Below are 23,379 nucleotides of genomic sequence, written 5' to 3'. Positions count from 1 at the left end.
AAATGATAGATACTATTTAAGTATAAAAATATCGATCTCAGACAACTCACGAATTCCTAGGTTTGCTCCGTTGCTCGATTATAAAGTAGCAAGGAAAGAATACGAAAGATCAAAGAAGAGAAAGAGAAGCTCTTATGTGTGCAAGCTACACGCTTGATCTGGTATACCGCATTGTACCGTATTGTATGTATATCGAGTTCGGTAGATCGGAGGGGGAGTTGGTACCAGAAAGAACAATGTTATGGAATAAAGGAGGAAACAGCAAGGTCCGGGTTTCTTAAAGAGATCACAGAACTGATGAGGAAGACCCTACTCGGTATTTTAGCACATCTACGTATTTCTTTTTATCTCACCCAAAAAATATCCACGAATGTGTTCCATTTATGTTAGCAAAAAATCATCCTACTAAAAGGTACAAGAATGATAGGAAAGTGATCAATTTCTTTTGTTTCTATGGTCTTACTCGATCGAAGTATTCTTGATTCGATTTCGATCAATGTGACTTAACAAAGAGTTCGTTTCGCGAAGGAATAAGGTACTCGAGCGATAAGGTTTAGCAAATAATACCGAAATTTCGTTGCAGAAGTCGACAGGAGAAGGGAAGGAGAGAGTAAGCGAGGGGACGAAAAGCGGATAGCGATTTGTTCGGGAAGCAATATAGCGGACTATCACCACTGTGGAGTAGGGTGAGGAGTCGAAGGAGGAGGAGGGGGTGGTGGAAGGGCGAACGGGGGTGCCCTTTTCCTGAAATTTGCATGAGGTATTAAAGCGCGGTGGCTGCGTTCACCAGCGGAGTTCCTGTTTGCCGACACCGAGTGCCGAGGATCAAAGGACCTCTGCGTTCTCGTATCTCTTCCCTTTGCTCTTCGACGAATGAACGAACGATAAAGAGGGACAGATGGATGGATGGATGGATGGATGGATGGTTGGATGGATGGATGGATAGATGGATGGATGGATGGACGAATGATTGGATAGATGGAAGAGGAAGGAGAAAGATACGTTTGCTTTTGAGACATGAAGCAAGTTTAACTGTTCCAACTCGACGATGTTGGTTGTTGAAACGATTCGACGTACAATTGATTTCATTTGGAGAAGGGTATCGGATTGGATTTTTGGAGGTAACGTGTAGCCGGGTTAGACGTGAGAAAAGAACGTCTTTTTGATCGTACTCTTGATAGTCTTTTTGATCGCCCTCTTGATCGTCCTCTTGATTGTCCTCTTCCACATTGGCCTCGCGCGTTTCGCGTAGAAAGACGAATGGCCTAGAGATCCTTGGACTCGACGGCCATGTGGATGATATTCCAAGAATGTTAACGCGCGTAATCATATTCTTACTCGCATCGTGCTCCGTAAAAAAGTTAGCTGGCAGTGATGTATGCCGGCGAGGGCACGTATCGCATAAGTAAGGAGGGCCTTGTGCCCATTCATCAGGCAACTCAGGGGGAGAGAGTAGGACCCCTGAAGAAGCACCGCTTTCGTCTACCGGGTCGACTTCGACGAGGACTTTTCTCGTCTTCGATGAGGCGACATAGAGTCGTATAGTCGTTGAAAAGAAAAGTGACGTAGTGTCTCATAAAATCTTTTAAACGAGACTCGAGAATCGCACGGAATTAAGAGTATCCCTATGGAATAAAGTTGATTCCCGGAATTGTTCACGAGTCGACGAGGCGGCTGCCGAAACACATTTTAGCCAAGCTATCTATACAACGCTTGGTAGATCACTCTTCTTGAAGAATATATATATATATATATATAGGGGTATATATATAGGAGTAGACTATATATACATATATAGCGATGTGAGCTCGCGGCACTCGTGCTCCCTCCTACGAAGAGGAGAATGCAAAAAGGTCGCAGTGGTTCGGGCTACCTCAGCGCGTTTTACAAATTATTCAATTAGCCTCGCGAATTAAGGTATGCATATTCATCGTTCCCTGATACGCGTATGCGCGTTTCCTGCGAGTGAGATACGCATATATGTGTGCTCGACTCTTTCTCTCCGGCCAAACAACCAACAACAGCATCACCGAGACACACCGGCCTCGACTCCGAAACGACGCATAAACAATTCGGATTCGTGCCACCTTCCCCGGCGAGTTGTGTACGCTGACAATGAGTTAGACGCTCTAACGAACTTGCATTTGAAATGCATCCCGAATACATCCGAATTGCAACGAAACCTAAAATGCTCTCTCGAACTTATTATTTCGACTTGATTATCGTTTAAAGAAAATGTATGTACATTTGCGAGGAAAAGGGTCAAATAAAATATTTTCTAGGTAAAATAGGAGTAGGTAGTAGTAGTTACTGGCTGTGTCGTGGCGGTTGGTTCGCGGTCGGTACACGGCCAGAACGTGGTCGTGCTTGCGTTTAAAACAACGCCGAGAAATGCACATTTTAATCGTATCACTAATAGCCCGACGTTTATAAGCCTCGGTGTGTCTCATGAATACGCATGTTGCTCCCGGTGACAACGGTACAAAATTAATGCGAGCCTGAATAGCCCCCGCGTGCGGTGCGGCCTACATCGCGTTGAGCTACCTTACGTTTTGCTGCATGCCGATCTTTACTTCTTTTCTACACGAAGGGGAATCTGTGACGTGAACTCGAGCGTTCATTTTAAAGATCAGCAAATTCGATATTGCACATTGTTTATTATCCAGGTTATTTTGTATCGGCACTAATAATTAACGCTTCTTTATAAATGGAGCAGATAGAGAAGAGCGAAAAGAATAAATACGGGCGGTAATGCCGTTAAATTGCGGAAAGCCACCATCGACGCGTGTCGATCGTTAATGACATTATAATTCACGTTAATTAATTGTTAGAAGAGCGATTAATACGTCTCCAAAGGTAAAGACGGCACAGGTGGCATAAAGCCACTTACTTAGTTGCATTTATGCACATCGTCGGAATATATTCTCTCCCGTTTAACGCACTATCACACAGCAACGTCGGGCTCCTTAATAACATGTAGATGTATTCGAGATCGTTCGATTAGATAGCGTAAGGCTATTGATCAGGAATGTGGATAAATTAGCACTTCCCCGCTTGAAGCAAGAGAACCGTGTGCGCGCGCCCGCGCCTTCGCCTTTCTTTACTCAAATTTGTCGTCGCATTTTATGCTGAGGTCTATGATTGCGTATACGTGATACCACTGTGCTGTTAATGGAGAAATTAAGTCATAATGCTATCTAGTTATGTTAAGAACCTAGAGTTTCCCCATCCATATCTGTCTCTCTCTGCTTGTATAAAGTTCGACGGAGGAAGAGAAAGACCTAACAAACTTGTGCTAAGCAAAACTTCTCTTTGTACAATTACTCTAATTGCCTTTCGAACATCTTTTACTCCTCTTCTTCGTTATTCCCCTTGCTATTTAATTTTATTAGCTTGATATTTCGTTGTTAACGATGATACAAATAAGAACGATGTAATGTTTTCAATAATGGATAGAAAAAGAGAGAGAGAGTGAAAAAAATTGTTATGTAGGCGAGCGTCCCTTACGTAAACAAACTTGGTTTCCCGTACGACGCGTTACGTTATGTGAAATGTATCGAATGTATACATTAGACCAGTTCTATGTCTGGCTCGTAAGATCAAATCGACGAGATCGCATCGTTGTTGTTGTCGTCGTCGTCTTGTCTCGTCTTGTCTCGTCTTGGCTTTATTTGAGTTCGCTTTAATAAGTGAGAGCACCAAGTGGGATGGTATCTTACGTAAAATTGCGAATATCGGAAGATATTGCCGTCCTGTTGTATCATAACGGTTAGATCCTTTATTGTAGATACGTCGTTTTTGAATTGAAAAAAAGAGCTAAAGAAAAATTCTTATCTTTCCTCGTAGAAGAAAATTATTTTGAAACAGATGTCCAGGATGTGCCCGTCGCACCGTAGACGATGTTGTTTTTCGGTCTTCCGCGATTGTTTTTTAGAATAGAACATATAAGATGTTCTAATGTTTAATGGACAAATTTTGTCAGTTTATTTTATGGGTCTCGATAAGAAATAAATTTGATGTAAACAGGTCTTTTAAAGATTTATTCAAAAGTTATAACAAAAATATGAAATACAAAGGTAATGAAATCGGATTTGCGGTTATTTCGATTTAATGTAGGAATAAATTTACAATATTTATATTTAATCTGTTTAATGTCTGGTGTTATTAAAGGAAGATACAACACTTTTAGAACTAAATAATATCCTGTTTAATATCTGTTTAATATCTGTGAGAAATAATTATTTAATTATAGTCCGCAATAATCGCAAATGCAATACTATTCTCAACTTTTTAATTTTATATATAATAGTATTTTCTTTTTACTAAAACCTATAAAATATATTGACACAGAGGGATCCTCTGTATATCGATGGAAGAAGTTTAGCAACGTAGACATAAATAATTTCGTAAATATTTATAGAAGTAAATGAATTTCGTTCTTCTAATATTATAAAAGTTTTCACATTTTTAATCTTTTTTTTTTAATTAATAAAGAAATAGATGACAAGTTCCCGCTGTATTTGATGGAAAATTAAAATCGTTTGTAAAAAGGCCTGGTTCATCGTTTATACAAAGTTCCTACAAAAGAACGGAAGTAATCAACGGTTAACAGATCGATCCGAACAGTAGACTTTCCGAGATTGCAAGACGATAGTGACGCGCCAAGACCGTTCAAAGTTTCCTCCTCTTTTCGTATTATTTCCATCGAGGAATAATTGTGATTATGGCGATTAGAGAGACTCGTATATACTTACGTATACGAACGAGTATGCATCTGTGCGCGTCGAACGGTTCTATATATCAGGTTAAGCTTTGCGTAACGTTTCAACGCGTATATATATACAATCTTGCTCTCAATTAACTCAATTACTCTGTTCCCTGTTCTAATTATCTGTCAAACTGAATTATTATTGCGCTCTAATTACTTCATTTATAAGTTAATAAATATTGGTAAACATAAAAAAATCGAAGGCAATGGCCCGTTTGTTTGCATTTTCGATCGTCGTGCAACGGCGCTTATAGAAGGAGGGATAATAAAAGTAAGACGTTATGAGTAGGATAGTTCAGATGTGTCGTGCGAGAAGCTATTTCACGTTTCTCGAGCAGGTGAGGCTCTACGAAATCGGTAGAAGGATCGGTTGAAAGAGGAAGCAGATATTTCGAGCGAAACGAGATCGAGGGTGACGCTGCCAAAATAATAGCCGAGCGTGTGTCCGTCACGGATGCTTTTTCGTCGGCTCTACGCTTCCCCTAATTTCTTATCTGCCAGGGCAATTTGATAGATCTCTGATAGAAGCACCTTTCTATAAAATGAAACGCCATGAACTAACAGCAACCTGGCTCTACTCGTCTTTGCTCTTGGACAGGTGCATCGCTTTGAGCAAGATACACCTGACCTGTCCGCGCGATTTCACAGATGCCCACAGAGTTAACGAGCTGATCGTCCCTTCCACTTCTCCTCCTCTTTCCCTTTTTCTTTAGTTCATCGTTATTTTATTAGTAGGGAAAAAATAATACTTCCAACTATGTTATACTAGTATGGAAACTCTACTATGACTAAACGTTCTTCGTCAGAGATTAAATAATTATACCGTATTCTTGGGGTTAATGAGCTGCTTAATCGAATTATAATACGTCTCGCGTGTACTCGAAGAATTTCATTTTCTTCCGCTAACACTTAAGCGCGCTTAAATATTCAGCGCGATAATTGCGTTAAAAAAAAAAAGAAACTTGCTGCATTTCCTTCTAATGCCGTTGAATTCGTCTAGTTTTTGTTCCGTGCATAGAGGAAAAGTAAATATACTTTTTCATTTCTTTCTTTTCTTTTTCTTTTCCTTGTTATTTTTTTTTTCCTTTTCCTATAATCCATCTGACAATACGGTACGAAAGGAGACCAAGTCGAAGGAACACGTACAACTTGCGTATTTTTCAAGCACGACTCGAGAATCCGCGAGTTGCTCCGACGGAACGTGCACCGCGGATCGTACTTTTTAAAGGAGCGTGACTTTCCGCGTTCCCACGGGACGTAGGCCCGACTTTTGTCCCATGATCGAGGATCTTTTTCTCTCTTACTCTCTCTCTCCCTCTCTCTCTCTCTTTCTTGTCTCGTCCGGACATTCGTTCGCGCACGCACTCGTGACGGACAAACGAACGACGGAGCACGTATACACCGGAGCTTCTATGCGTAAGGTACAGTCCCCCACACCATTACTACCAACATTTCTTTTTACTTCTCACTGTTAGCCAAATTGCTTTCTTGAATTCACATTTAATGCAATGATATTTCTTCAAAAGTAAAACTGTTGATATTTCTAGCTCTATTAGGAAACAGAAACAACAAAGTTAGAAAAAAATGATGGTCAAAAGTTTCTTATAAAAGTATCTATCTTCATTCGAAAAAGGACTGGTATCACGGACTGTACGTACGTGATAATACGTACACAAACTCACGGTCGAGCCACCGGCTACGTGATACACGTTTCTACGTGGGTGCTGGACGTTTTACGACTTTCGGTGGACTTGGAAAAAGCGAGGCTGTGCTTGACGTCTTTTACAACGTTATACTTCTTATTTCTTTTTTCTTGTATTATATTGTTGTTGTCTTTTTATTTCGTCGCTGATCAGATTGGATCTCTTCTTTCTATATACTTAAATCTGTAGTATGTTTCTCCCTTTAACGTTACATGTCTCTCTACGATTTAACACTGATTTAGTTGGAGAAAGAAAATTAGATCAAAAGTGCCGTGGCTCGGCTCCGTCTGCTTCGCTACGCTGCTTTACGCAAGGAAAAGCGTGAAAAAGATACTTTCCTTTTACTCTAAAGAATGTATTAATTACACGAGTTAATTAAGTACTACGTACTTAAAACAGGTCGAAGAGCAGATCGTAAATAGCAACGCGATATGTACGCTCGTAATCGTACTCTAGGTATCTTTTGCGATTTTTAACGAAGCGTCGTATTTATAATAAGAAAGAAAGAAAAAAAAAAGAAGAAAGGAGATAAAAAAGTTGGTAAAAGTAAAAAAGAAAAAAAAAGAAAAAAAAATGTCTTGTCCATCTGAAAGAACACGTTCCTTCGGGATACGAACGATGTTAGCTTTTGTCATTACTTTTTTTTGGCCTCGTCACAGCACTTTTGGGGTCTCGTCTCTTCCGCTCGTTAGTCGGCAAGTCTGAGCTTATGCTAATTTTAAGTAGTCGCCTATCCCCCCGTCGATTCCTTCCTAAAGCTATTAGACGATCATCTCGGATTATCCCACGATTCCGAGTTTACTCGAGACTCGACTTTTCTAAGTTTTCTTCTTTCTCTGACTAGCGCGAACGTCGCGAGAAGGCTTATTATTCCCTTTTCGAAAGAAAAAAGAAAGAGGAAGAAGGAGATAAAAGAAAAAGAATTAGGCTTTTGTAAATGGTAGACGTAAAGCGTGCTTGGAAAAAAGACTAAGAAGAGAGAGAGAGAGAGAGAGAGAGAGAGACGGAAAATTTCCAACGATACGAATAGAAACGAATCGGAACGGTGCTTGTTCTCCATTAACTTGCTAAGATCGTTCAAGGCCGTGGACATTAACGACTACGTTACATTACGAGCGTCCAGGCGTTTCCGTTTCTCGGAAAGTAGTCGCTTAACGAGTCTATACACGAAAAACGAATGGTTTATGCATCGGATCCAATTATTGCTGGCTTGGTTATCAGATTCCACCTTGGAAAGAGTAATATCACGTTATACGGATTAAAATGTTACTACTATCTCGTTATTATTACTACCTATCTCGACTAATTATTCTATTAAGAAATGATTTTTCCGAGAGCAAGCTACGCTACAGTCGAAGTAACAGTATTCTCGTGGTTGTTACTTCATTACAACTTTTCTCTCTCTCTCTCTCTCTCTCTGTTTTATTATCGAGAAAACGCGCAATCTGCTCGAGACGAGAGCACCAACCGTTCGTACAATTAGATTCTCAGGAAAAATTACGATCGCCTTCGGCATTGTGGTGCTGTTCACTGCTATCTTTGTACAAGATTTTCGTGCGTAACACGTAGGATCGCGCTCGGAAAAGCAGAGATACCGGTATGTGTTCAACGATGATGATAATAATGATGATTATGATGATAATCATGATGATAAGAAATGCGATAACTCAATCGTTTCTCATGGAAGCAACGAAGAAATGTAATATCTTATTTTCCATGGCAAATACTAAGAAGGTGTTATCCTCCTTTTCATCGGAAACCGCTACGGGTACTGTTCGATGTGATGTTTCATTTATATTTCCTAATTCACGATAGAAGAATTCAACGTGATTTGTCATTTTTTTTATTTTGTGTAATGAATATCTTCAAATCCTTAGCAAAAAATCCTTGCAAGATTTTAACTCGACAAGTTTCTATATATTTTTCCAAAAGGATTTTGGAGAGCATGAATCAAAGTTTGCCCCGTTGCTCTCGCGATATTTATTACTTCGTTCCGATTTAGTCGCCTGCCGAGAAAGAGAGAGAGAGAGAGAGAGAGAGAGAGAGAGAGAGAGAGAGAGAGAGAGAGAGAGAAAGATTTATACGTGACGCGTATTGTTGAATTTTCTTATGAAAATGGTAAAATAGGACACAGGGTATTTCGATGATCAGATGGAAAAAGAAGAGAGGAGAGAGAGAGAGAGAGGACAAAAAGGAAGATGAAACTTACGCGTGGCTGAGATTCAAAAATTTATTCGTCGGAAATTCTGACTTTTTTTGACCAAAAGAGTCAACTGCCATCCTAGATGTCCACGCAGATAAAACGCGCGAGCAAGAGATGAGGAAAGAAAGAAAGAGAAAGAGAAGGAAGCACAGTAGTTTCGTCGACTTTCAATGAAATTCATAGCTTACTCTTAGATGCGTTTAGAGATGTTAGGAGAGATTATTTTTGTTTTTTTCTTTTTTGTAAAAACAATAAAAAGAAACGTAGAGGAGGAATGAAGAAGGAGAACGAGTGGAGGATTCTGGTTGCACGACGACGACGACGGGCCGAAGAGAAATCGTGAATGGAAAGGGCCGATGTTAGAAATTCGTCGTCGACGAATGGCTGGCTGACTACGGCCGTCGCTCGTCCAACGTTCTTCGTACTTGACGTACGTCGTTCGAAGAAGAGACCTCGTCCCCTCCCTTCGTTCGGCCGGAGAGAGAGTACACTCGCGGAATACCTAACAACTTTCGTAGACCGGGCAGACGGTCGAAAAGTCCTGCTTGAGACAAAGCGAGAAGGAGGAAGAAGAGGGTGGGGGTGGTGCTGGTGCTGGTGGGCGGCCGCGACGTGCGGTGCCCGTTTTTTGCGCTTAAACTCCCCTCGTCTCGCCTTTTATTTGGGCCAGACAGGAATTCGGCTAAATGCATTGATTAAACTCCTGACATTGTTCGGACGGCCCGGTGGCCACCGTGTCTCTGCGGACGAGTTCGATCTTTTTTTGCGATTCCCTCTCCTCCTTCTCCTCCTTCTCCTCCTCCTCCTCCTCCTTGAGATCCCTTATTTTACGTTCGACGTGTTCTTCGACGGATTTAACAACGAGCCGAACTAAACAAGAGAGAGAGAAAGAGAGTATTATATGTGTATGTACGAGACTTCTTGCGAAGGAAGAAACTCGCCCAGAGAGTAGACGCGACGTTGTACGGACGGGCCCGCAACAAGGTTTTAACGACTCGTTCTACCTCGTTAACGTTCAATTTCATCCAACTATTCCACGATAACAGAGAATTGATATTTATACTTTTCCGATTAGGATCCATCTTTTCAAACGATTCAACTTTTAGATCATAAGGGTAGATAAGAGTTATATACAACGAAGAACGACCGGTTATATCGATTACTAATTACTCATGGTTACCCATATCTAATTTGAAACATGCTAAGATACTCGTACAATCTTGTAAAACAAGACCCGAGAATAGCTTTTAAAATTACGAGGTGAAACTGTACTTATGTAGAAAGAGAAAAAGAGAATGAGGGAATATTTCGATACTCATTGAGACGTTCCCTCATCCGGAATACCACCGAGCGATACATATCATTCAAAAGGCCTCGTTTCGAGGCTCTCTTTCTGTTATACTCTTTCTCTCCCCTTCTCTATCCATCTATCTATCTCTCCTTTTCTCTTGCAGAAACGAATGCATCTCTTCGCAGCTCGTTCGGCAAGCAAAGCACGAGGCAAGTTTGGCATGCATCGCTCGCTCCTCGGAGCAGCCAAGAGCCATCTATGGAATTACCCCGATGATTAATGGTGCGGCTGGCTCGAGGCACCCTTCTCTTCCACCTCTATCCTTCCCTCTCTCTCTCTTTTTCTTCGTTTTCGTGCGGTCCCGTAGGACGGACGCCTACGTCGTCTCGTCTTTTCAAACCCATCGCCTTTGGGCCCATCACCGATCTCTTTCCAATTGTTCTTTCACTGTCGCGTAAAAACGGCTGCTTTAAACCCGTTCTGTCGAACAGCCCTTTCTCTAAGGGATCCTCTTTTTCGTCCTATATCCTTCGATTCCTTAGGATTACTAGCGAAGGCTAGAAAGCAGGACAAGAGTGAAACGATCAAAAGTCGTTCGATAGGAATAACCGAGCCGAGGATTTTGGATCGCATGTCGACGGACAGTAAAAGAGAACCAAGTCAAACAACCGAGGACGGGTGCATCTCCTTCTCCTTCTTCTTCTTCTTCTTTTCCTTTTTCTTTTTCTTCTTCTTTTTTCCTTTGGTATTCTCTCTTTTCTCTTCTTCGTTACCAGCATGAAATAGCAGTGATTCCGCGGAAATGTGCAATATCTTTCGTGATCGGGTATTATTACGTCATGATTAAGGGTCAGGATCTAGGCTAGAAACGTCTCTAGCATTTCCCTTCCTCTCTTTTCTCCTTGTCAACGAATAAAGGTTCACGGAAAGTAAGGGCGTCCTCTTCGTCCTTCTCTCGTCACGCTTACACCGTCATGCTATTCGTGACGAGCCGCAAATCGCCGCGCCGTGGGAAACAACGTGCTTTCTATTATGCCTCTTCTCGATTATTCGTCCGCGCCGCTATGATCAACGAGCTATGCCGCAATGCCGTTGCTTTAACTCTTTCTACACTTCTTTTTACTGTTCTACGATCGAGAAGAGTGTATTCTCGCAGTTACCGTAATCTTTTGGATTTAACGATTATTTCTCAATATTATTGTATTTTGTTCTTATTCGGCAAAATTCGACATAAATTCAGGCTGAAATTCAATGATATTTATGGTCAGAAACCTCACTGACATCGCTAATCGGTGATAAGATGCATCACGGATCGTTCAGTAATTCGATTATATTCGAATGGTTATTTTTCTTTAATCAGAGATATTATATGATAATAACGAGAATGATTATAGTGATTTGTCACGTATTTTTTAAAGGTATGGTAAAGGTATTCAACTATTAAATAAGAAATAAAGATAGGAAAAGGGTTGGTAATTATGATTTTGAGATTGTAAAGTTGAAAGGAAGTTGGTCGTCATTGTTGAGGAACTAACGACAATCGACAAGAGACACTTTTGGAGTTGGACTTTAAAAGAAAGAAAGAGAGAGAAAGAGAGAGAGAGAGAAAGAGAGTAATAAGGCGAAAGAAGAGGGCCCCGCATTGCGGAACGATGCGCAACGACTGCACCTGACACGTCATTTGCGAAGAACGTGCATCGTCGAAGATCCGATAGCTGATTATTATTCCGCGTGCAAATACACGAGTGCTCGCGCTCGCGCACACTTGTTGGTGTAGCTGCTAAGTCGAGGCCTCAACCAACGATCATGCTATTTGTTTCCACGCGTCGCCGATTGCGATCCATCGTCGATCTTACGACTACGAAGTTCGACGTCGAATGACTCTTTTCGTAGAGGAAGATTCCATCGATGTTATATCATCTTCCAATATGTCACCGCGAAATTCTACCTAACAACAGTGAATCGTCAAACGATCGATTCAAAAAACTTTTCCGAGCAATCGATAATTCCTTTCTCCCATGAAATCGGCCGTTTAATTTGATCACAGCAGGCTTTAAAATGATAGAAGGTCTCTCAGGGATAAATCCAGGATGTTCCTGGGTAGCACCCTCATCCCCTAAGAAGAAGGGTCGAGTTTAATAAAAGATGCCGTTGTATGCGTTCGCGATAGGATGTCGCATAGTGTTACTCGTTCTTAGTTTTTTTTTTCTTCCTTTCTTCTTTCTATTTTTCGCTTCTCCATAGGAGGCAAAAGTAAAATACGGGAAATCCTTAGGATACGAGTTCTACGTAGTATTTCAACTAGAGTAAGATTTCTAAATGAGAAAAAAAAACAAGCAAGCAAGCACGAGGGGGCGAATACGATTCGGCGATTCGCGGAAGCCATTTGCCAAGTAGCAGGATAGCTAATTAGCTCGTGAAACGGTGATGTGATCGAGATAATCGACGGTCTTCCTCTTGCGTAAAAGTCCGTCGGCGAAAAGATATCATGGCGGACTTTGGGTATGTGCAATCTATTCTTGCATACTCGCGACATCCTCTTCTTTCAACTTTCCCTTTGCAAAATAACTTGACCAACTCGTAAAACGATCGCAATCCTCGTTTCTTTCAAATTTCTTTTATTTGTGAGTTCGAGTATTATTCTTAAAGCTTCTTTGATAATTTTCTTTACAACAGTAGAAATGATGAAGGAAAGAGAAGAAGAAAAAGAAGAGAATGCATGATAGGAATGGTTTTAATAAAGCAGTCGAATATTCAACAAGCGGGTGTTTCAATGAAACGGCCCCATGGGTGCCAGTGGCGTGCACCCCAAGACTGGGACGTGATTAAAAGTGACGTTGAACCTAAGCTACCAAAGCCACGGGGGGCTGATTGTCCAAGGGGCGAGTCGCTTTTCCGTTCTCCACGTGCTTAGGCTAATTTTCTCGCCGCACGAAAGAGTTCTTTCTTCTCGGAAAAAGGTAAAAAAAGAGAGAATTGTTTTAACCACATTCATATTCGATTTATCGAGAACAATGGAAAACATCAGAATCAAGGACGATCGGTGCAAAGTTCAAAGTATTACAGAGAATGATCGTTGATAAAGAATATCATTCAGTTAGTCTGGACATATGTCTGTAAGTGACCTGATATCCGCTTATCTACTATGAAACTCGTACGTAGCGATATCACGTATTTTTAAATCATTTACAGAAGGGTGAAAATATCATGTATATTTAGTATTTAAACGAGTGCGCGCAGTTTTATAAATCAATATCTATTACTGTTAAATAAAATGAGCGATTAGACGATCTAATTTTCGAAGAAAAGATTATGAAAGTATCGAACGCGACTTGAGAATGTTTTAGCGTAAAGAATTATATTAAGCGATACGTTTAAACGCACATCGCAAGTTTGAGTAATATATTTTTTATCGAGACACGCACACGACCTTTTTTTGTTATCGCGCATTTTGCCGTACCTACTCCGACCTAAATGCATTCGTAATTTTTCTTCTTCCTTTTTTCCTGCTTCGAGGAAGGAAGGAGAGGGTAAAAGAAACTCCGGCTGCGTTACGATTCGACGATACGCACTTAAAAGCGGACGAGGTAAGCCGATAAAGACGACATTTGTCAAGTTGTTACGACTACAGCAGATTTTATTCATTTAGCGCACGCACTATCGCTAGCATTCATTTGGATTTTATATTTAATAACAATCATTAATTGCAAGGCCGTGTGTGGGTTGGATTTACGACGAGCGATTATCTTGGGGTAACATCGAAAGAAACCTCGACACTCGATCGTCGGAATTAAATGATGTTAATAAATTTTTACTCACAGAATGTATAAACTATAAGAAATGACTGCAATGCGTAAGTCGTATTAACCTCTTAGGCACGGCTTAATGTTGCGCGGGGTTGTTTCAGGGTTCAACAAGAATTACGTGTAAACGGTACAATTTATTTAACAACAACAATGTGTGACGAACAATACTGTTCTCATTGTGATCAAGTTTTTGATAATTAAATTATAATTTTTCTTAATAACATGATATACACATACTTAAACTTTGCTAATTTACTTTAATAATTAATAATACCATTAGGTATGATACATTTGAAAAGATATTATCCGCGAAAACTATTATAGTAGCTCGTTGTGCCTAAAAGGTTAACATGGAATGCGGTATATAATATTCTTTTGTATAAAATGAAATATACAATACAAAGCGTATCCAATAGCAATATTTATGTTGATTGAAAAACGTTGCCTTCTGGAATTTCTTCAACTAATTGTAAATATTCAAAAAGAATTTTTTTATCCTAAAATTAGTCACATGGTTTCTCGTTAGCCATTGCGATGAGAAGTAATAATAATCGGAATTCGTGCGAGGGCAATGTATTGCGTGCGACAACGAACGAATCGGAGCTTGATGCGTGCGTGGGCGTCCCCCTTAGTTCTCTCTCTCTCTCTCTCTCTTTCTCTCCTGGTGTCTCCTTGACAAGCGGGTGTTTAATTGGCGTTGAAACTACTGGTGTGACGGAAACATCGTACCGTGGCGTCGCCTTAATGCCCGAATGCCTGAATCCTTCATAGTCGAAGCGAGCAAGCAAGTCGAGAGAATCCGCCATCGCTGCTCTGCTCTACTGCTGGGTTACCACGGGAAACCTGATAATTATCTACTCGTGGCACGCAACTACACTTATACTCCTCCTCCTCCTCCTCCTCCTCCTCATCATCAGTCGGCATCGTCGCCGTCATCATCATATATTTTTTCTCCATTTTCTTCTTTTCCACGGTTGAGAAAGGGAGCGTACGTACGAGTATCCTTTTTCGTTCAGGTTCAAGGAAAAGTTTACTTTTGATAAAATATGCGCGCCGCAACTGATTAAAAGGAAAGCTATACGGGAAATTAAAAGGAATAGGGAAAAGCGCTATTATGATATTAAGTGAGATGTAAACAGTTGCACGCTGTCGTGTTTACTTCTTGTTAAAATATTATATTTACTATAAGACGGTCTTAATTGAGCGATTGCCAATGATCTGGCTCCGTGCATTTCCTCCCCGACCGTGGCCGGAAATTTTGCCTAGTGCGCTACGCGAATATAGGTGTATGCTCTCGGTTGCTATGTATAATACGAGAGCGGTATGTATACACCTAATTATTCCTGACGACGCATTATCATAAATCTTATTGCCAGCATGCCGGTGTACGCTTACTCTCTTTCTCTCTCTCTCTCTCTCTCTCTCTCTCTCTCTCTCTTTACTTAAACGTTCAAACAGCTGCTCAAGCTCGGCTAGACGTAGGAAAAAGAGAAAGAGCCTGAAGACTCAACAGCCGTTTACCATTACGATATTACGTCATTCTATTAAGGCGTGCGATACGCCTTTGAGATTATCGTATTTCGTACCTATATACGTGTATACAAGTAATTGAAACGATTTTCTCTTCTAAGAGCTATCGCAATGACGATCGAAGACTTCCACGATCGTTCGACGCCTCTGTTACCAGAAGAAAATATTCGCGATTTTTATCTCTGCTTTTTTTCTTTTCCTTTCGTTCGAACGTTATCATTTACTAACTCGTAAAACTTATTTTAACATCAGACCGAATGAATTTATGACGTTTGCCTACGCACGTTGTTCTTTACTATAAGAAAAAGATTAGACCGGTTAGTTTAACTTTTTATCAATATCACAAAAAAAAACTAATGATTCTTTACTTTAATTAAGATTTTTTTGATATTATTTTATCGATTTGTTTGAAAAACTTATAAAATCACGATTAAAACTTGACAATTTGATTGAAATTTCTATATTTGACTTTCAATTTCAATTAATATTTACTAACAATAAGTTAGATGAAAATGAAATGAATGTTTAATAATTGATAAATATTTAAATAGATACATAAAAGTAGCACGGGTATAAATTTTCAAAATATATCAAAATTAAACGATAATATATTGAATTATTCAGTTGTTTCATGATTTTGAAAATCTATTGAATATCTATACTCGTATTTTGAAGTATTGAAAAGTCAACTTGTGATTTGTCTCTTGGATGTCATACCGACGGACCGTAAGTGTAGTAGTAGCCTCGATGGTTTTGTAAATGCTTGTTAACTGGATAAATGATGTTCGGGAGGAAGGACATTGTTCATCCGCGTTCATTTAGTTGACTCGACGAAAAAAGAAGACATTGCCTTCGGTAAGAGTGCTAATTAAATACGGGTCACTCGTGCTTCCCGATCTAATGCCGGCAGGCAAGCCTATTATGATCTCATTAATCATAATCAACGGATCGTCGATGTGGTGCATTCAATTAATAGATTCATTGGGTACCGCGTGCAAATTAATATATGATAATTTACTAGATTTCGCCTCTAGCTAGAATTGAATCAATCAACGAGGTAGAGACAGATGATATGTATTTGACGGACGATCCGAAAGAAAAAAAGGAGACGGTTATATTGCATTCTGCAGTTATATTCCTCTATACTGAATTTATCAAGCTAATCTACATGAACGATGCTGCCTGCCGTGTCGCTATGACCCGATGAACCGATCTTTATTTCTTTAGCTTTTTCAATAATCCCCGTATATTTACGAACGTGATAAAAAAAAAAAAAAAAAGAAAAAAAGAAGCAGCAAAAGGATTACGATCACGCGATAAAAATGTTGTCAGGTTCTTGAAAAAACATGTAATGATTCGTAAGATCCAAGGAGATACATGAATAACCTTTTCGGTAATCCTGACCGAGATATCTCGGTAGCTATCTCTTCGTAAAGCCTATTAATTAGCCTTGCTTATGGGGATGCCACCTAAAGAGAAGCAGAGAGAAAAGAGAGAAAAGAGAGAAAAAGGATAGTATAGGAGACCGTCGTTGGCGGTAGCGACGGTAAGGGGAGGTAAAAAGCACTTAGAGTAAGAGTGTATAAAGCAGGCGCACCCTCTGCTGCTAAAGAACGAACGAACGAACGAACGAACAACAGACGGGTGGCCGCTGCCGGAGAGAGTGGGGAATATTTAAAAAGTAATATCAATTACATTTGCATATTCGTCCACCCATCCAAGAGCCGCCCCTTTCCTCTCTCTCTCTTTTTATCTCTGTCTCTGGGACCATCCCTTCGTGTAGTATAGGGGTTGCCAGTTTTACCGAACGTATCCTATAGTTTACGTATCTACAGACAGAAAAGTACCTGCACAACGAAAAACTGTTAGACCGCAATGAATGTACAACAAAATGATAAGGGTTTAAATCTGTTTTCTTTTTTTTTTCTTCAACACGATTTTTCTTTATGAGAAATTGAGAATCAAACGAATGTGACGAGTTTGTCGATGTGTGGATATCATCAAAACGTGCGAAATCTCTCGCAATTTTATATCAAGGGAGAATACTAAAAAGGGTGCGAAAGAAAATAAAGAGACAAGGACGAAGGGGAAGGGCAAAGAGCAGAGTAGTCTTCGTTGGTAAGGAGATTTTAAGAGACGTAGACGTAAGTCGTGGAAAGAAGGAAAAAGAAAATGCGATGCACTTTTGCGTGAATTTACGTAAAGGCAGCGCCGCACCGCAATACGATAATGCGATAACGTCGTTTCCTACTCTCTCTTTTTCTTTCTCCCTTCTTATTTCGTCCAAAAGGATTTCGCCATTGTCCTCGAGCCGATTGTTACTTTGCCGAGGCGTTAACATAACAATGCGCAAACACGGCAAGTCCCTCTCTCTTCTTTTAGCGAGAGTTTCATGCCCCTCTCGTATTTTTCTTCCCTCTCGTTAGGATAATTTTTCATCTTCGGAAAAAGCCTTGCAAGATAAAGAAAAGAAGAAGAAGAAGAAGAAGAAGAAGAAGAAGAAGAAGTATGAGAAGCAAAAATCCTTGAAGTTGGTAAAACACGTTCCTCCTCCTATTATATTATTTGATTCGTTAGATCGAAATGTGGCCTTTCTATCTTTATTTAGTGGAAATCGAGTAAGAGAATCTAACGAGCAATACCGTTGTAGACATGATTGTGGTAACGAGTTGCAATCATTTTTTTCCAGTCGGAGTCCGTCGGCTTCGTCGTTTATCTTCGAGAGAAGAAGGAAAAATGACGATGCGCGATGCGGGGATCTTAGATGTAAAGGAAGAGGGAGGAGACGAAGTAGTTCGCCGGAACGACGAGAAGTCAGGGCACTCAGCGTGGCTAATTGCTCGAATCATTAAGAAAAAACATGAAATCTAAGTCAGGACTTCGCGCGCGCACGCACAGTGGGAAGGCACAAAGTTGAGATAACGATCTTTCCAACGAGCGTACGTATGTAGGTACTATAATGAAAATAATCACGGTGGTATGCTAACAACAAGACTTTTTTATTCCTACACGTTCGATCCGTTATCATCGTCGCTCGCCGATTATTGTCCTTGTGATACACGCGAAATAACTTACACAGGATTACTCGCACAGTATCCTTGTTTCTTTTTTTTCTCTTTCTCTCTCATCTCGTCCTTCTTTGCTTTTGTTTCTTTTTTTATTTAATTTATTTCTTTTTAGCGGCAGTTAGAACGATCGGTGGTGCAAGGCGCGATTATCGAACGAGCAGCCGGCTCGAATAACGCTCCGCTGCGGCTGCAGGCTCAGGTGTCCCTCCTCGGATCGCGGACTCTATTGTGCGTATTACAAGGGTGCATACATTAGTTTCGACGGCCCTCTTGCCTTCTTCCTCGTGGCACCCACACCGCGATGCGGCCAGGTGCGACGACGTATGTACAACATCCCGTGAACGTATATTCGCGCGTATTCTCCGCGATTGCCGACGCTTAGTCTACTGCAATTTACTTTTCAAGTATAATCTTGAAGAAAATAATTGTTTGACTAGCTGTGTCACAGTAAACCCTCTTATAAACATTCCAACTGTGAACAGCTTCTTCGTTTTCTTTATACGGGCGTCACTTTTGTTATTAAATTGATGTTCACACGCATGTGTCATTTGTTCCACCGTTTGATCGTTCAATTTCTAGCAAGTAAAGAGCCGGTTATTGACATGCGTTATGCGTCAGGGTGTTTGATCCACAACCGGTTAGAGTTTTTCGTATGATAGACGATGTGGGGTCGGTGGTGTAGCGAGACTTAGGAGTGACGAACATAAACAATAAACGGTGTGGTACTCTCACGGCTGATAAAGTATGCGCTAGTCATAGGAAGTATCCTCAACGATGGTACCAAGAGTAGTCGTTTTATTTAAATGAAATTTTAATAAAAAGTTCTTCGTATCTACGCGTAGGCACGCACGCATAGCAAAGAACCGCCTCTCTTGTGGATATGCTTGACGTCATTCGACATGTTCCTTAATCTCATCATATCTCTTGGCGGTGCGAGTCTTAGCGAAAACGAATGCTGAAATACGATCAGGAGCACGTGACAAAGAGTTTGTCGCATTTTAAAAGAATGTAAACTCGATCAGAAGAAGAGACACTGGTAGAAAAGAGAGAGGAAGGGAAAGGTGGGAGGTAGGTAGGGGGAGGATATGGGAGAAGGAAGAAGAGGGGGGTGATAAAAGAAGAAGAAGAAGAGGAGGAGCGAGGCCTAATATGGCTGCCATCCTCTGTATTCCGGTCGGTTTGCCGAGGAGGCTAACCGGGTGCGGCTCCAAAGGCAGCTTTCAATGCCAGTCATCTCTCGGAATGCGCCTTTATACTTTGTATTCCCAGTGTCGCTTTTCTTCGGCGAACGCTAGAGGAGACGAAAGAAGAAGGTTGCGCGATCTCTTTGAAGAATTGTACGGCGGCGCTACCAGAGCGGCCATTTTGGGACCAGAAGGCGCCACCTAGAAGATCGTCGTGTTTGCGGTAGCTCATGACCTACCTCCGAGAATACACGGACGGCGAGGGCACAGGGAGAGAAAAAAGTGCACAAAGAATATAACACACTAGAGAAACACGATCACACTAGCGAGATACACATCCTCGAGAAATCAAAGGACACTCGCGAGAACGGAACGAAGACATGCAGCAGGCAAGACGGCGAATCGCGACGGGGTTCCTAGCAGACAGGGAGAGAAATACGAACTAAGGGTTCTATATCCATCCGGCAAGCGACGAGGAGCAGGGCCGAGTCGAGCATAGCATAGGGAGCAGAGCAAGGAACACTGGCACCACTCCGGGTAGGGGTAGCCGACGTCCGTCCCGAGTCTTTCCTCATCTGCAAGTCGTATAACCGAGCTAATTATCAAGTTAATATGGCCATTCTGTATGGAACCTCGCGCGAGAGCGAGCGAGAAAGGGAGTGGGTGGAAGTGGATACCCGCAAGGGGTGGCGCGCGCCGTGCGAGCGAGACGGCCCGAGGTACATTGATATTATAAGTTGCTTCAATCGCTGTATTCATTTGTAAACTAACCAGGCTAAATGTATTCACTACCGCGAGGCGGCGCACCGATAGGCGGAGCCACAGGTCCCGGGCTACGACGGCGCCCTTCCTTCCTTCCTGCCTTTCTTCCTTCCTTCCTTTCGTCCTTCATTCCTTCCTTAGTTTCTTCCTACCTTCCTTCATTCTTTTCTATCATCCTTTTATGCGTAAACTTTGTCATCCCCTATCTGAATCTTATTCTATCGACTCTAATATCGTTGTCCACCAAGGATCATCAGTAAGGGTAAGATTCATCCAAAGACACGATTTTGGAGGAGACGGGAAAGGTGCGACCACCTGGAGCGAGCAAAAGCGTTCGTACGCTCTTCTTAGCTCTGTCATTACGTTTCATATATTCAGATTTTTGGTTTGGGTGGGCGCGAACGACGGTGCATATTATTATTCCGGTTCAACTTTACGCCCACCATAGTTCCCTCTCTCTTCTCCGCCTCTATTTCTTTTCCTTCTTCTTCTCTTTTTTTCCATTTTTACCTTCTCCTACTCTCTTGAATGGGCCGCACTACGACTTTGGTCGAAGTGCCTGTGACGTTACGAGGACACCGACGACTTCTTACGGTTCGTCTTCGAGAGCACGGAAATACGAATGCATAAATGCATAAGTGCTCCCACCACCGCATTGGGTTGGCGTCGTCGTCACCACCATCACCGGCACTCTACCTCCACCACCGTCACTCCATTCTCCCGCCTTCCTCTTTGTACACTACCTTACGATTTCTTCTCGCCAGAAACGATTTCGTTCTTTTCGTTCTGAGTTGTGTCTTGAAGACGGTCGTCGAAAACAGAATCGACTCAAAATGTTTCCCTTAAGTACTACCTTATTTCAAGAGAAAAAGTAACCTTTTTTTTTTATATTTAGGAGGACCGTCCTTCTCGGAAATATGTTCTCTACTGCCTCTTCTTAAACGATCCAGAGGGGTAAGAAATTTAGTGAGAGAAAGATGAGAAGACTACGATGTCATCACACGAGATTAAAAGAGAAATTAGCATAATGCGTGTACGCGCACCAAGTGTCGTCCGTGTAACATGCACGTCCCGTATTTATCGTCCTCCTCTTAGTAGAAGCTCTATTTTACTCAAAACCAAGGGTTCAACTTTGAGCGAGTTTCGATTGATAAAAGTCCTACGATCGATTCTATCCAGGCATTTGCTGTCTGAAGTTTTAATTGACCTGGCGCAAAGGAACTCGTTCGCATCTGATCGACAAAGGCTAGTTCGAAGGGTTCCTATAAAAGAGAGTTGATGGTCGAGCGGTAGAGGCGCTGATGCAAATAGCGCGTTTAATAAAGTGTCGCGCGGCTGCCATTTGAATATTGTAGCATATTCACTTTTCTCATTGCAGCTGTGAAGAAAAAACGAGAGAGTAAGTGGAATGGCGAAAAGAAGGAGGAGGAAGAGGAAGAGGAAGAGGACAAGAGGAAGGGGTGGAGGTGGTGGTGATGGTGGTGGAGGAGGAGGAGGAGGAGGAGGAGGAAAAGAGTTGGGTAGGGCAAAGAGTATCTGCGAACTGAGTACGTAGACACAAGGTTGGTTGGTTGGTAGAGCGCGGGCGCGAACTCACGAAGGTGGTGAATCGCACCTTCGGCTTCATGCATGATTCAGCCGCAGTATCTCATTTCATCTGGTGCCTCCACTAAACTATATCTCCTAATGGTAATGCTATTCCGCGGCACATATCTCTTTATATTACGTGGGCTGGTTGTCTGACTGGCTGCTTCCACTGCTTCTTGGTTGGTATATCTCGAAGAAAGCTCTACCACCGGCTCGACTTTCCCTCACTCCTTCAATCCCTCTTTCGGAAAAATGTGTCCCTGTCTTTCCCTCTTTTACCACCTTTGCGAGAGAAGAGTTCACCTTTTGCTCTCTTTTTTTCCTCTTTCTTTTGCAATCTCGTATGTGTGCCTCGTGCGTGTGCTTTGCTTCAAGAGCAAGCGAGGTGCGACGGAGATAGAAATAAAGAAAGAAATTGTTAGTTCTCACTGTTTTAAATTACCATTTATTACGACACATAAACCCAAGCAGGTCGGAAAGTCGTAGGAGCGGCCATCTTGTCCCACCCATCGGCGGGGGCCTATGGGGTGGAGACAAGGTCTATATCATCGTACTTTGGCCTGTCTTTCTTCTTCTTTCCTAAACTTCTCCCTCGACTGTTCTTTTTCCTTTTCGTATATACCTATGTACCGAGCGAAAGAGACCCTCCGTAATGATCATTACCTCCGGTATAGTGACAAGTGAGTTCGGGGAAGTGGCGTTACGGCTGCAGGAAATGGCCACAGATAACGCTGTCACGGCCATTTTTATATTATGACGAATGGATCATCTTTCTTCTGTTAAGTTAGCCCTCCTTTAGGGCGGTAGAGTTGTAACGATACGTAAGGGAGAGATGCTGATAGATTTCGCGTAATTGTTCGTAGCTCTGCATCTTATTTCATCTTCAATGACGAACAGATTCTATTTACTTTTTCTTTATATTATTATGTTTGTCTTAGAAAAACGTAGAAGCATTAAATCATTGGAGAAAAAGAGAGGAAAATATCTTGGTAGTTTTCGATAATTTTTTTTTGTGGGGGTAGAAAGAAGGGTGGATAGAACGTTCGCGTTTCGATGGTCGTTCGGTCTATCGACGTCGAATATTTTCTCTATCTCTTTTTTCAAGATCGTAAAGAATCGGAAAAATATCCACGCGGTGGTAATGCCGATGAAGAAGCGAGGACGTTTCGGTTGAAAACGTCTCGCCCTCTAGCAGGACGGTACGGCGGGTGGTCTTTTTCGATCGGTAGTGGTCTTTTTCAGTCTACTCCAGCTACAGTTTTCTCAGGCACACGCGGCAATAACGGCTCGGAGGGGGCAGTCTTTCATATCGTATCGGGGTAGCTCGTCTATGTGGAAATGCGATCACTTAGAACCGGACTCGAAGTATAATTCGCCGTCTCTACATTGCTCCAGTATGCCAGCCGTTCTCTTGTCCGTGTGAGCCAACAGATCGTATATTTTTTATTATTGGCCGCTCGAGTCGGTTCCCCGGGGT

The 23,379-nt window shown here is 41.7% G+C and overlaps 1 protein-coding gene across 8 annotated transcripts in view; it reads right to left on the bottom strand.

Moving 5' to 3' along the window:
- LOC107068774 (uncharacterized) overlaps window positions 1-23,379 on the bottom strand; it is an 82,070-nt gene that overhangs the window by 15,426 nt on the left and 43,265 nt on the right. The window contains exon 1 of one of the 8 annotated variants that reach the window (XR_016176261.1): window positions 51-11,266. The exons of the other annotated variants lie outside the window; for them this stretch is intronic. The gene's annotated coding sequence lies outside the window, so the exon portion shown is untranslated. Of the gene's footprint in view, window positions 1-50; window positions 11,267-23,379 lie in introns of those variants that run through there. 8 annotated transcript variants of the gene reach the window in all.

This window comes from Polistes dominula, unplaced genomic scaffold, assembly GCF_049000335.1.
Source record: "Polistes dominula isolate Pdom_NZ unplaced genomic scaffold, Pdom_raw_medaka contig_28, whole genome shotgun sequence".
In the NCBI taxonomy this organism is placed as follows: domain Eukaryota; kingdom Metazoa; phylum Arthropoda; class Insecta; order Hymenoptera; family Vespidae; genus Polistes; species Polistes dominula.
Note: the sequence above shows the minus strand (reverse complement) of the source record. Positions and strands in the feature narration are given on the sequence as shown.